The sequence below is a fragment of the Mesoplodon bidens genome (assembly GCF_964165515.1).
Source record: "Mesoplodon bidens genome assembly, chromosome: 5".
Lineage (NCBI taxonomy): Eukaryota > Metazoa > Chordata > Mammalia > Artiodactyla > Ziphiidae > Mesoplodon > Mesoplodon bidens.
In genome coordinates, this window is record NC_138161.1 from 120,548,174 (window position 1) to 120,562,857 (window position 14,684).

Consider the following 14,684-nt stretch of genomic DNA (forward strand, 5'->3'; position numbering starts at 1 on the left):
CCATGAAAGTATGCACATAGATCGCCTGTCTTTTGTTATTGACTTATTTGACTTAGCAAAATATAATCAAGTTTCACCCATGCTGTAGCATGTGACAGGATTTTATTCTTTTTTGAGGCTCAATCATACTCCACTGGATGTATATGCTACATTATCTTTATCCATTCACCCATAGATGGATATTTAGGTTGTTTCCACCTCTTGACTATTGTGAATAACACTGAAATGAACATGAGTGTGTAAGTGTCTTTTCAAGATCCTACTTTCAATTATTTTGAATATATATCTAGCAGTAGGATTGCCAGATTTATATAGTAATAATTTGTTTAATTTTTGGGTGACCTCCATACTGTTTTCCATGGTGGCTGCACCATTTCATATTTTAACCAACTGTGCACAAGCATTCTCTAGTGCTCTGAAAAGCCATAGTGTCTGCATTTGTTCTCAGAGATCCACAACCTGGCACCCAGAGTATACCATCATTCCCTTCAGTGCTCCAGACTAAGCAAGGTAGAAACCAGTCCATCAGGCAGCTCCTTGAAAAGCCAGAATGTTAGATGCATATTCCACGCTTCTCCTTCCCTTCCAAGGGAGAGGCTGGAAGTTAGGAGCTTTATCTAATCACACCACACTGTGCCAGGGAAGGGAAGGGGCTAGGGTGGGAAAATGCAATGAATTTTCCTGCCTGTTTTTATGCCACTCTTCTTGGAACGGGGTCTGTATTTTGTGTTTAACTTGATGCTTCTTTGGGGAAATGAGGGTCTATTCTTCCATCTTGCTGATGTCACTCAAAAGCAGGTAATTTTTAAGCTAGAACAGAAATTAAAAACCAAGAAGTGCTGCTGTCTAAGGAGATACATATAGTTGCACAAGGATCTCTTAGTTAAATTCAAAGTGCCCAAAATGGAAAGAGGGCAAATGCCTATATTAAAATGTCAGGTTGTCTTTTGAATGACTGTCTGTTCCTCTAGGCTATATGCTCTTTTGGAACAGGCATAGTGCCTTATTCACCTTTGTGGTTTTGGTGGCATTCACCCTTTTTTGCTTCTAGTAATAAATACTCTCACTGAATGAATGTTAGCTACTATATTTGTTGCTAGGTATAAATGGTAAGGAAGCAAAACCCAGTCCCTGTCCTCATGGAGTCTCTAGTCTAGTGAAAGATACAAACATATAAACAGACACCCAAAATCCAGTATGATAAATAACCAAATAGGGTTAATTTCAGAGTACTAGGATAAGACAAGGGACTTGTGTTCCTGTTTTGTGCTGGTCTCAGCTTATTGCTACTGAGGCTATTGGCTAGAAATGCCTGAGACCACTCACCTGGGTCTGTGGCTAGCCCACCTCAGATATCTCCCCTTTTAGAACCAGCATCGTTGTCGGGCTGGTCTTTGTGGTTCTTATTGTAATTGCAAGACACCCTCAGCAATAACCATTGGGACACTTTGAAAAAAGATTTCTTGCTCACAAGTCCTGGAGGATACACAGTACACCTGGGGCTACACAGCAAGGTTGCAGGTAGAGAGAAGCAGGTCTGAGGTTCTGTTTTTATTGGGATCAACAGTAGGAACCTAGAGTCTCATGGTTTCACTCTTTGTTGGTGAATTTAAAACATAAGAACAGGAATTAAAACATGGGAAAGGAAAAACAAGAATTCAAATGGTCAGTTATCTAACTCAACAAAGAGACCTCTGAAACAAAGAAAACTTGGCAGTGGGAACATGGCCCGGTTCTTTATCTAGTTCTGTGGCTGGTGATGTATTTATTTGAGATAATCATCCTTGAAGTGCATGCCTTGGCAATCAAAAGCTCAAGTCAGGCACTTGCACTACAATTGAAAAACCCAACTGTCGGGTGCTTACACTACAATCCCAGATAAGGTGAGCTCACATAATAAATGCTTGAAATCTTTTATGAACAGAATGACAGAGGTACTCATATTAATTTTCCAAAGGTGGTCAGCAGTTATATAAAGTAACCTGGTATAGCTCGAATATTCCACGTATGTGCCAAGCCTCAAGAAAAGCAACCAGCAAAAAATTAATACTTCTTCCAATATCCTCATTAGGTCGAGTTCTCTATTTAGCTACCCAATTCCCCAAATTTTCATCCTTTTTGAGTGGAGCTCTCCATTATATAGCTAGATGCTTTGACATCAGGACAGAACTAGGATAGCTTGATCAATACTGTGGCAACCTTGGGACATTTACAATGGATGGCTTCAGGGGACAAGAGGTGGCTTGCACTCGATTTGTCATGTACATCCAGTTTCATATTCAAAAGCTCTCTTGCTTCCAGTCTGACATTTCAGATGTAAAGAGCAGAGTCAGCAAGTTCCCTTAGTGAATATTTAAAAAATTATGCCAGCAGACTCGAGGTAGGCGATGTAGAAGAAAAAAGCAGGTAGTGACAAGAAAATAGATAAGTCTCAGACAGGGGAATGGGAAGAGCCCAGCACTCTGATATGGAGATCCACTGTCTGGGGACACTTAGGCTTTTGTCTAGTGCAGGAAGGGATATATTCTTTGTTTCTCAGTCTTTCTCAAATGCTTTAAAAACAAATGAAATGATAGAAATATATTTTTCCTAAAATCTAATGTGGACATTATTTGGATAGTCATACAGTGTTTAAAAAGTGATTTCTTCTCTGATCGTGAGAGAATGTGTTTCCAAAACTCAAGAAAGAACAAGAGCACAGGGAACTCTATCTACTTAATGCACTGTGGTGACCTAAATGGGAAGGAAATCCAAAAAAAGAGGGGATAGATATATAGATATATATATATGTATAGCTAATTCATTTTGCTGTACAGTAGAAACTAACACAACATTGTAAAGCAACTATACTCCAACAAAAGCTAATTAAAATAAATAAATAAAAGTAAAAAATATGTTATGTTAACATTTTTGTTAATGTTAATGTTTTCCTAATACAGTAGGTCCCCTACATACAAACCTTCAAGTTGTGAACTTTCAAAGATATGACCGTGCCCCTGTATGCCAGCTGTTGTATTGTACCACTGTAATTTTCAAGTTAGTGTGAGATTAAAAATGTTTTCTTAAAATAAAAAAGGAAAGAACAAAAAATTCATCCCAGGGTAAAGTGGGGCTAGTAATTTCTTTTGACACCTCTTTCAACATCCCTCTCAACTTTTGGGGGTCCCACTTATTCATTTTATGTTTTTAAAACCACCCACCTATGTCCCTTAAAACATTAGATCCAAATGCATGAGAATATAGACTCCAAATGGAAAACAAGTGAGTTGTCTGGACTTAAAGGAATGATCCTTTAATGGTGGAAGTTCTTGTAATGAGGTAGGTGATAGAAATGATAGATGAGCTCTTTGAATGAGAGGGAGATTTTCCTACAGCCTCTTAAATCCTGCATGTTAGCATGGCATCCACTCCACTAGTGCATCATGAGAATTTTTGTTCTACAAATGTTGAGAGACTCTAAGTTTTAGTAACATAAACCCTGGAGAAAGTCCCCACTTCAGTGGCCTGTGTACATGATAAGTTCCAGGTATTTATCACATATTTAAAGCCTTGCTTGAAAAGTGTCAATGTTTTGTTCACAGTGATATCCTATACTGGCTAAGTTTATAAAAATGTGATATGGTACATGCTATCATGCAACTTATCATCAATCCTCTGAATCCTACTTACCTGGGAATGCTCACACCTGGATTTACGCTTCCTTGACACCTTCCCTGACCCCCCCAAACATCAGATACCTGAGGAGTATCTCATGCCCTGCAAGTCTCTCACCTATGCAACGCATAGCGTATGCTTTCTGAAGCTTTAGTTTCCAAGAATGTACTATGTGCCTCATCTAAGGTTTATGCCCCTGGAAAGCAGAAGATATACCTTGTATCGTCTTTGCTCTGTCCATGCATTTATTGATGTGCTGGCCCAGTGATTATGTTCAGCCCAACTTAACAAAAATATAATGGGCATCCACTACGTGTTAAAGAATGGAATTGCAGAGATGGATAAAATAATATCCCTGCCCTCATGAAGATAACTGACTAATCAAGAAACAAGAGTTCTGTTTCCAGCAGCCAAAATTATTTCCAGCAAAGCACATTGGATTGTGAGGTCATTGGGGTCAGAGACTATTCTTATTCATCTTTGTGACTTCAGTGTTGGGTGACTTCAGTGTTGGGTACCAGACATATTCATCCAATGGTCTGTGTGTCATTGCTAATACAATAAGCATCTCATGCTTACCGTGGTCCACAGAGAACCCTTGGTCTCCTCCACTCCACAGGAAGCCTGCTCTCCTTTTAGCAAATGACAACAGCTTCTGGCTACCTGCTTAAAAACCTTAGAAGCTACCTTTACACTCACACTATCAGCTGGTTACCTTGATTTAGATCTGAAAATTATGCCCAAATCTCGCCATCTCTCTTGCCATAGGGGAAGACAGCAAATGTCTCTCTGTAATAACTGTAACAACCTCCTACTTTATTTCCCTGCTTCCACACTCACTTCCTTTCTGTTCGATTTTGTTCCACACATAGCTTATCTCCAACCTCGAGGGTTCTGGCTTTGCTGTTTCCCTTGCTTGGATTTCTCTTCTTCTTGAATAAGAATTTTGTCTTTTTTACTAGAAATCCCTAACATATAGGAGGTTTCCTGGTGCAGAACAAGAAATCAATATTTATTAAAAGAATGGGCAGATTTTGGTGATTGTTGTGAATATATATAGACATGAATGGATGACTTGAGCCCCCGCTGTTTGTGTGACTAGAAGCTGACATGGTCTCCAACCTCATGAAGATTATGGCTTCAATGTATGTGATTATATGGGCTATCTGTATAAATAAATGAGTAATCCTCTGCTAAGCATTAGATGGGTGATTGAAATAGTATGTCCTGGGGGAGTTCAGGAAACTGATGGTAGGCAACCACAATAGTTAAGCAGTGGTTTTCTTCTTCAATACTTGTTTTTAGGTTGCTAGAAGATTACTCTTAGCCAGATGGGATTTCCTTTAGCCCTTTCGGGCTGGAAATGTTCCCAAGTGAGCAACTACCAATTTCATGATTTATCTTTACTAAGTACATCAGTCATTTTCTGGAAACTGTAATATGTGGAAAAGAGCGCTGGCTGTGCTCCCCTATCTTTATATCTCATTCTCTTTTAAGCCTTTTCTGGATCTCAGATTTTTATTTTCATCTGGAAATTGGGGATATAGTAGTAACCACTCAAGGAGTGGTTGTGTGGCTTTAGAGAGGTAGTGTATATAAATGAATTAAGGCATGGTCTGGTACATACTAAGCCCTCATAAATGATAATATGATGATAATGATACATTAAAGCATTTCTTAAGCTGTGGAATTCTTTACAAATATAAAGGAGAAGGAATTAAGTCCTTGAAAATAGAATGTCTTCTTTCTGGCATAGAGTTTAGATGACTCTGTATTTTACATACTCTTTACTATTTTAACTGGCATATATAGGGTACTCAAAAATTTTTGTGAAAAATTATGTCCAGGGTCAGAGAAATTCAGGAAATTTTTCTTTTTATTGAAAAAATAATCCACATCATACTTAAAGTGTCCAGATTGTAGCTAACTTTGGGGAGAATGTCTGAACATTCCTTAGAGAAGGAACGAGAACTTGAAGTCATGAGGACTTTTTCTGCAAAAAGACATAATTCAAAGCCTAAAATTTGTTCTAGCCAAGTTGAAAGTTTATTCACAATCCACTTTAAAGAGTATATTGAAGGTGTAGGCCGGGATTCTCTATCAAACATTAGGAAAAGGATTTTTGTGTCTGACCTTGACTACGCTGTATCATTCATAATTTTCCTTCCTTACTTTAACCAGGCTCATGATAAGTGCCCAATAAAGATCTTGTGAATAAGTGTGTTCAGGAATGAGCTATGTAAGCTTCATGTCATCTCAGAGATATGTGTGGACAGTTGCCAAGTCTTTTAGTCCCTCATGACAGAGGCCATTTGTCATGACTGATCATATCTGTGGTGTGGCTCTTCACCTTGTTTTTGAAGCCCCTTCTTGCAAAGAACTTACCCATTTCCAGGAGTTGCACCCCAGGCTGTTCAGAATGAAGCTGCTGTTTTAAAGTCCCAACTGCAGGCTTCCCACTGAAGAAAAAAGCATTGCCTCTGCTCCTTGAGCCTGTGGCGTCTTCCTTCCAGATGTCTCTTATGAAGTGTCTCTGGCACTCTGCTCCACCCACACACACGAGTCACAGGAGACCTCGTCTCCAAGGCTCACCAGCCACATAAAGAAATCTTAGTCACCTCCAAGGCTGTGAGATTAGCTGGCTGAGTGCCTGAGTGCCTCTCCAGCGACCGCCAGGCCTGGTGAGGTGTCTAGCTGGCCTTGTGATGCTTTCAGGTCCTCTGACTGAAGCAGACAGCTCTCCTGAAAAGAATGCTCTTTCCATACAGAGCACCATTCATCAGAAGCATGTTTCCTCCTTCTTTTTCTTAACTTTCTGGAATCCCCTATGAGGGTCTCCAACGAAGTTTTCAAAGTTTGTTTTGAGAGTGGGCCTCTTAAAACCAGTTATAAAAATTGACAGTGCTTGACCAAAAAACCTAGGCAGAAGGATTAACATGTATCTCCTTTGATTTCTGCTCAACAGAATGTAAAACTGGGATTTGTCAGAAGAGCAAATACAGATATGCTTTTGGCTCTGAAACAGGTCTCGTTCTCCAAAAGTATCTAACGAGGTTAAAACTAGGGATTCATAACAGTCCCTTAATCTAGTACTTTGCCAGAGGTTTCATTATAAAATTGTGGAAAAATGAATCTAGATGTCTCTGTCTGTCTCTTCTTGCCTGCACTGGCTATTGACATGTTTAGCCACTTTAGGCCCAAGGATAATTCTGGTGGAATTTTCCTACCCTGGACTAGAATTTTGGAAGTCTGTGAGTGTGTTAAGTGTGTGTCAAGTGAATGAACCTGGCCCTGAGTGTAAGTTAAACACCAGGTGCCTAGCCTCCTTATTTAAGCATCACTTGGTGTGGGTAAGCCAGTTCCTCCTCTGGTTTCCAACGACCTCTCCAACTTCCCATCAGGACCGTATCTGAGCTCAAGCATGGTCACACGAGATCTCCTGTCCCCTGCTCTTTTTTTTTTTCCTACCAGTTTCTTTTTCCTGCCCTAGACCATGCTCTGGTGTCTCCTGCATCAGTACAGAAAATTACCTCTCTCATTAAGCCTTGACACTCAGCCTGTGAGAAACACCATAACCAATATATTCAGCATTGCTAAAGCCATGCCCCTGAATTGCACTCAAGTTAGTTACGTCATCTCTTCTGTGGCTCTTTTGGCTCCTGGCCCCTCCATCTGCTCTGCCCCAACCTCTAAGAAACAGATCCCAACATTTTCCATGGCTTGGGACACGGTGTAAAAAAGAGTAAAACTGGGAATTCGATTCCATTGCCAAGAACCCAGTTTCCTGGTTTGAGTGGCCCCAGAAGTGATGATAATAATTCTGAGTTATCCAAAGTAATTCAATTTTCCTGACTTCAGGGAAGGAGGAGGATTTTGTTTCCTTTATTTGGCCTATATGAGTCATTTATCAAAACCAAGCTTTTTAAAGAAAGGGAATGTGGCCAGTAAAAAGCCTTTGGTATTTCATCCTGCATCTTGCCCTCTGCATGGTGCAAGAGGTAGCTGCTGATGAGGATGAGGATGCGTTCTCCCCAGGGGCCAGTTGGAACCTAAATATTAGAGCAGAGGAATTCCTCTTCCTCCGTGGCTCTGGCAATAAACTTCCCATCATAAAGAAAGGTGCAATTTTACTTTATAGTTTTTTTTTGCTTCTGGTCACTGAATACATCTGGTTAGAATAAAACCAAAGGAAAAGGGAAAGAATGAAAAAAGAAGGTTTGTGGGGTTTTTTTTGTTTCTTGTTTTTTCCTTTCAGTCGAGGGAAGAATTTTGAGCCAACTTGATTCCCATGGTTTCCAAGCTGTTTTGAATGAAAGCCGACCTTCCAGCTAAGTCTTAAGGGTGCAATATTGATCAAATAAAAGAGCTAGTGAAGCAGTTGGTTGGAGGCCGAGTGAAAGGAAGGCGACGAGTTTCCCACAGATTCCTTCCCCAGTGGATAATGGGCGTGAGAGCCTTGAGCAGCAGCAGTGCGGTTAAGAAGACACTCACAGTGCCTGTCCTGCCCCAACTTCACAGCTGCCCCTGTGAGCCTGAAAGGTTTCTGATCATATCACTTCAATGTGTCCCACAAAACTTGTCTCAAAGAGAGAAAAAGAGAAGTGTTTACTTCACAAAAGCTTGTTGTCAGCACAGATCTGTTTCTTTTTTCTTTTAATGTTTTTCTTCCTTTTTTTCTCTTTTCTTTTCTTTCTTTCTTTCTTCCTTCTTTCTTTCTTTCTTTTTCTTTCTTTCTTTTTCTTTCCTTCCTTCCTTCCTTCCTATTTTTCTTTTCCTTCCTTCCCTCCTATTTTCTTTCTTTCTTTCTTTCCTTTCAGTAGAGGTGTCTTCTGAAGCTTTATTGCTTCTCTCACTCAAGTGCCTTCTGCATCATGGCAGGATACAAAATAACAGCTGAAGAGGGAGGGAAATGAAAACTAATAACACATTGCCTTGAAGGAAGTCACACTCTCAAGTCACCTATCACTTCCATACTCAGGTCTGCAAATTCTTATTCTTTTATTCCAGGCTGCGTCTTCTGGGAGGGGTATGTTACTTGCCTCACCATTAGAGAGAGTCGAATAGGAGAAACTACTAGGCCAAATCACAGAAGTATTTTTCCGGGCCACTAACAAAGTAAAGGCAAACTCGAGCTCTGATGCTTCCTGCAAAGTTGATCCATCAGCTATTTTCCATCGGACAAATAAGTTTAATTAGTCTCTCTTTCTAAGCAAATGGTGATTCATTGTTCTGAATAAATTTAATTTTTAGCAACTTGTGAGCCTTATACTCAGAGAAAAATTAAAGTAATTTGGTTGAGAGATAATGTTTTAAAAAAGAACAATCATCATCACTACAAAGAAATGTTTTGGTTCTCTAAGTAGAAATAGATGGATTCTCTGTTTTGAAAATACAGAGCCTAGAACAGAAAACTGATTCCACTCCTACATTTTTTTGATGTCATTTCTCTCTCTGCCAAATCTGGTCCCCATTGCATATGGTTGACCTTGGGAAAGTTACATGGCTTTCTATGTCTCACTGTCCTCATTTGTCAAAGGGGCTGATAATGTACTTACCTCGCTAGGTTGTTAAAGGAATTAAATGAGCTCCTGTGGCAGGTATATGGTAAGCTGCCATTATAGAAGCCTGGTGATTTATGAGTTTAAAATAAATCCAGGGAACGTTACCCTTCCATATGCCAGGCACTATTCTAAACACTTTGTAGAGATTAACTCATGTAATCATTCTAACAACCCTGTGTATATTAGTCTATTTTTCAAATGAAGAAAAAGAAGCACAGAGAGGCCAAGTAAACTGCACAAGCTCACACAGTTAGTAAATATGCGAGTGCCAGGGTTCAAACCTATGCAAACTGACTTCAAATTCAGTGAAGGCATTTCACCTCTTGGTCAAGTAGCACTCTGCTAGTTTACTTGCCTCTACTCTTGCCCTCATTGTTTTTTGTTTGTTTGTTTGTTTTGTTTTTTAAATTCAAGCTACTATTGGCCTGAGCTTTCTTGAAAGAAAACATGACCTCATTGGTCATTTGCTTGGAACTATCCACACACTCTCCATCACTTGAGTATTGTTGACAAGATTCTTCACTATTCCATCCATGTCTAACTATCCACTAGCATTCGCCAAAGCTCTGACCTTGTGTATTGTAATCCTGTGCAAGCAAATAAATGTCTTTATAATCTCTACAAAACTCAACATGAAATTTTGCTCCTGAGTATTGTCCTTTATGTATTTGGACAACATCTATACTCTATCTGGAATATGCTTCACCTAACCTGCTTCTCATCTTTTCTACCTTTAAAACTTTGATTTATTCTTTAAAACTTAGCTTGGTTTTTGCCTTTTTCATGATGCTGTCTCTTCTCAAAAGACTAATTATTCCATTCTTTGTACTGCTTGTGGCAGAGTGCAGTTTCCCAAGGTGACTGCAACAATGTCTACCACCATATGCAATTTTGTGTTTGGACATTGCCATTGTTACTCCCCCATCAGGAGGTGGGATCCACTTCTCCACTCCCTTAAACCTGGGCTGGCCCTGTGACTTTGACTAATAGCACACAACAGAAATGATGCACATTTCCTATGGGTACAACCCCAGGTGGCCTGACAGCTCGACTTCCTCCCTCTCACAGCTTTGAACCACCAGGTAAAGTCCAGGCTATGCTGGTAGACAGAGATGCAGCCAAGAAGGTCACTGAGGTGCCAGACATTGAGTGAAAAAGCCAGCTTTGATATCCAGTCTAGTTGAGTCATCAGGTGACCTTAGAGGCACCCATTATATGACTGCAACCAAATTTTAGACTCCAAGCAAGAACTCCCCCACTGAAACTCAAGCCACAATACTATGAGAGAGACAGTCATGAATTGTTTAAAGCCACTGAGTTTTGAGGTAGTTTGTTATGTTGCAATAAATAACTGGAACACTATTTACCTGATTTCAAAGGGTCTTTATTCTTGTATGTGTATACTCCCTTTATTGTATTTATTTCTTTGTATGTTTGTCTCCCTTACTAGACTATGAACATCTTGACGATTCGGATCATTTTATAGGTGTTTGTAACAACAGCGCTTGAGTTATAGGCTCCCAACAGGTATTTATTGAAGTTAAGTTCATGTACAGGGTGAATTTGTTTGTTTATATTTGTAAAACTAGGTGAGAAGAAAAAGAAAACTTTATTGAAAGATTTAAGCTACTACATAGGCCATCATTTATTAAGTATCCTGCTCTCTCCCCCAACTCCTCGACCCATACCAAAGAGAACGAGAAAATGAGAAGATAGGATCCGACTGACCTATCAAGACAAATTCAAAGCAGGGTTAATCCTTAAGGGAGCAAAGATTGCTCTCAGCATTGAAAAAAGATATGGAAAGCTACACTTGAATCTACTATTATCAGTTGCCTCTAGGGAGGGGATAGAAATTGTGAGAGGAACAGCACTAAATAGAATGCTTGCCTTGTGCTAGGTTTACTTCCTTCGTACTTGATTTTTTTTTTTATGAGCATATTTTACTTTAAAATTTACAAAAAGATTTAAAAATAAAGGAACACTAAATATAAAAAGAATCAAAGAGTAAGTGCACACCCCATGTTAATAGAGGGTGTTGGATCTGATGATGATTTATTAGTTATACATTTAGGCTTTAGTGCCAAGCAGACCTTGGTTGGAATCCTGCCTCCTCCCTGGGGGCTTGGGCCAGGCCCTTCTCTCTAAGCTTCATTTTACTCATCTAAACAGCAGGCATAAAAATTACTTCCTAAATTGATATGTAAATTAAGAGGTAATATTTGTAAAGGGTTTAACACAGTGCCTGGTATATGCTGAGTGCTCAATTATTAGAGTGAAGTAAGAAAAGTATCTACTGGGTATATACTGAACAGTAGATGGGTCTATGAATTGGCTTCCCCGTCCTGGCAGGGCAGCAGGAGAGGACCCAGGGCCTGCAGAGCTCATTGTTTGGGGACCAAAATCTGGCAAGAGCGTGCAGTGAATATACTAGCCATGTGAAGACACCCGTTTTGCTCTGAAGATTGATGCCAAAAACTCGGCCTCCATGCCTTGGTACCAAATCAAATCTCAGAGACAGAGTTTTAGGTGAAGTAGAAAAGAATAGTGTTATTGCTTTGCCAGGCAAAGGGGGACACAGTAGGCTTGTGCCTCTCAAAATTGTGTGTCCCAGGCGGGCAGGATTTGGTGAGGGGTTTTATAGCCATGGTTCAAGGGTGGAGTTGTGATAAGGATCAGGGTGTGTGCAGGGCCTGCACTCCTTTAATCTGGCTTCAGGTGGTCTCCTGATGAGCTTCTCTGGTTCTCGATGTTATCAAACTGTGACCTTGTCTCTGGAATGAAGAATGCTTCATCAAGTAGTTAACATCTTCCATTTGTTGTGGGTTTAGTTCTGCAGAAGAGCCCAAAGATATTGTTATGTGTATCCCCTTGAGGCAGAACCAGGACCCTGCCGCAAGTCTGTACTGTTGTTTCTTGGCTGCTCCTCTATTGTCTCTGCATCCCCTCCCTTCCCTGATTAACAACTGTCTGAAAGGCTTCTGTGCCCAGAAGCCCCACAGGATCCTGCTCCGTCTCGAGATGGGGAAAGCCACAAGCTGTGTTCTCTGTGTAAGTGCCACTGCAAGCAGGGCCGTTGGATGGACTGTGCAGCTTCCTGTGTTCTCTATTGAGGTTCACTGTTTGGATGGGCTGAAGGCTGTATTCATCAATAAGTGGGTTACAAATTAGTTTCCCATCTAGGTGCATAAGGAGAAGGAGCTCCAAGGCCACTAATGCTCTGTTTGTGATCTTGACTCAAGTCAACCTGTGGCCCAAGTTCCTGGCTGAATAGGGCCACTGGCTTTGCTCTGATGGTGATCAGCTCGGCCTGCCTACCTCTTGAATCTAGAGTTGCTGGGTTATGCAGCTTCCAGATGTTCTTGCCAGCCTTTCCTGTCAGATGGGACTGGGGATCATGCTCCACAGCAGGTGGGGCTATGACTCAGGCTCCTGCCTGGGCAGGACTAAGAGGGTCCCCTTCGGGCAACTCTCCAATTTTCCTGAACAGAATTTCTGGTTTGGAGAGACTGGGAATTACAATCCATAGCAGGTAGGGTATGACTCAGCTCCTCTGACTAAGTGTGCAAAGACCAGGCTCCAGGGTGGGCAAAACTCCTTATTTGGGGATCCAAATTAGGAAGACCTACACCCCACTGAGTTCCCTGGTCAGACTGTGCCACTGAGTTGGTTCTACAGATGAGCACAGCTACTGGTTGAGATTCCTACTTGGGCTTTTCAGATAGGAACTCCGTCTGCCAAGATCCAAGTTCTGTTGTTGGAAGCCCCGCCCCTCATCTCTGTCATAGTCAGTTTCCTAGTGATTCAGACCCCAGAGTCCTCTGCTATCCCCATGCAAGCAAACCAGAGTAAGGGCTCCCACGAAGCATCCCACAATGCTGGGCGGGACTGGATATCACCCCTCAGTTCTAATTTCCCACTGGAGGAACTGGAGGCTTGGGAAAGACCTCTTAAGTACGATGCTGGGGCAGCCTGGGGGAGGGGCAATGCAGTCAACAAGTAGCCATTCTTCTTATTTTCTAATGCAGTCTGGCTTGGTCTCTGTGGTGCAGGGGGTGCTTCTCAGTTCTCTAGAATTATCCATGAATAGTTGTTAGATGTTCTCCTTGTAAAGGGGGTGCGAAGAATAACCTCTGTTATGATAACCTCAGGAATAACCTCTGTTATAATAACCTTGGGAATAACTTCTGGTGCCATCCTGATGATATCATTCTCTGCCTTCAGTCTTCACTGAGCACTGCCCCAGGTTAATCTGGTCCTATTCCCACCAGTCCCTGATGAAGAACCAGCACAGCTCTCCAATGTTTACCCATCAGTTTTTATCCTTTCTACTTATCACTCACATTCCTTAGGAGCCGGTCTCTAGATGACTTTAGCTCAGACAAATTCCTCCCCAAAGGCTTATGCCCTGGTAATACCAGTTTCCTCCGCAATTGACCCAAACACTGATTCCAGCCTTTGCATGTTGGTTCATGATGTGATTTACAACCAGAATGCCTTACCCCACTCTTTGGCAGTTCTTAGCTTGCCTGTGGTTTATACTCAGTTCAGTTACCATCTCCTCATTGGATCCTCTCTTATCATCTCCTTTAACTCCTCAAGTATTCCAGGATTCATAGTCTGACAGTGATTGGCGGTAAATCTACTAGTTTTCATCGAATAACATAGAACTTTGTATACAGGGACAATACTGGCTTGTTCATTGTTTTATGTGTAAATCTTGACTCTCCAACTGCCAGGTTGCTATTTGGATCTTTTGCTCCTTTTAAAAAGCATTGTGCTAAATGTGTAGAAGGTGTTCACCTTGGTTGGGTAGCTTAAAACAAAAGAATGACTTTATCAATTATGTTTCCAGGAAAGGGCCCAGGATATCAGATTGCTGTGGCATAATTTGAGGACAAATAGGTGTTGCAGGGGAAAGAAATTCACAAAGTATACTATGTAGACATCCAACCCACTATTTCCATTACTGTTTTAAGAATGGATAAGATAAAAAAAAATTCATAAAATTCTTGTCCCAGATTTAGGTATTTGTGTGTCTCCCCTGCTTAAAGTCTTATTTGAAGAACCCCAAATACAAATGAGCTCAATACTCAGCCAGTGAGATGCCCACTTGTAGTTCAGCTATTGTTTTAGATGTGAGTCATGTGCATTTGGTGCAAGATGGAATATCATATGTCAAAGCATATGCCTGCCACGGAAGACAAATGCAGATAACATATGCTTGGAAGTAAAATATTTGTAAGTCTTACTGCTTATCAAAAATTAATGAAAGCAACTGTGTGTTTATACTTCTTGGGGTTTATAAACAGATCAGCAGGGTTAATTATAGAAACTGTTTTTGCAAAACAGTCAAGGGTATCTTTTTCAAGCTGTGATGCTTTCTGTCTATACCTCCACTTTGAAACACACACACACTCACCCTGCCACACAAGTGCACACATAACAGCACATATTTCCTATGGGGAT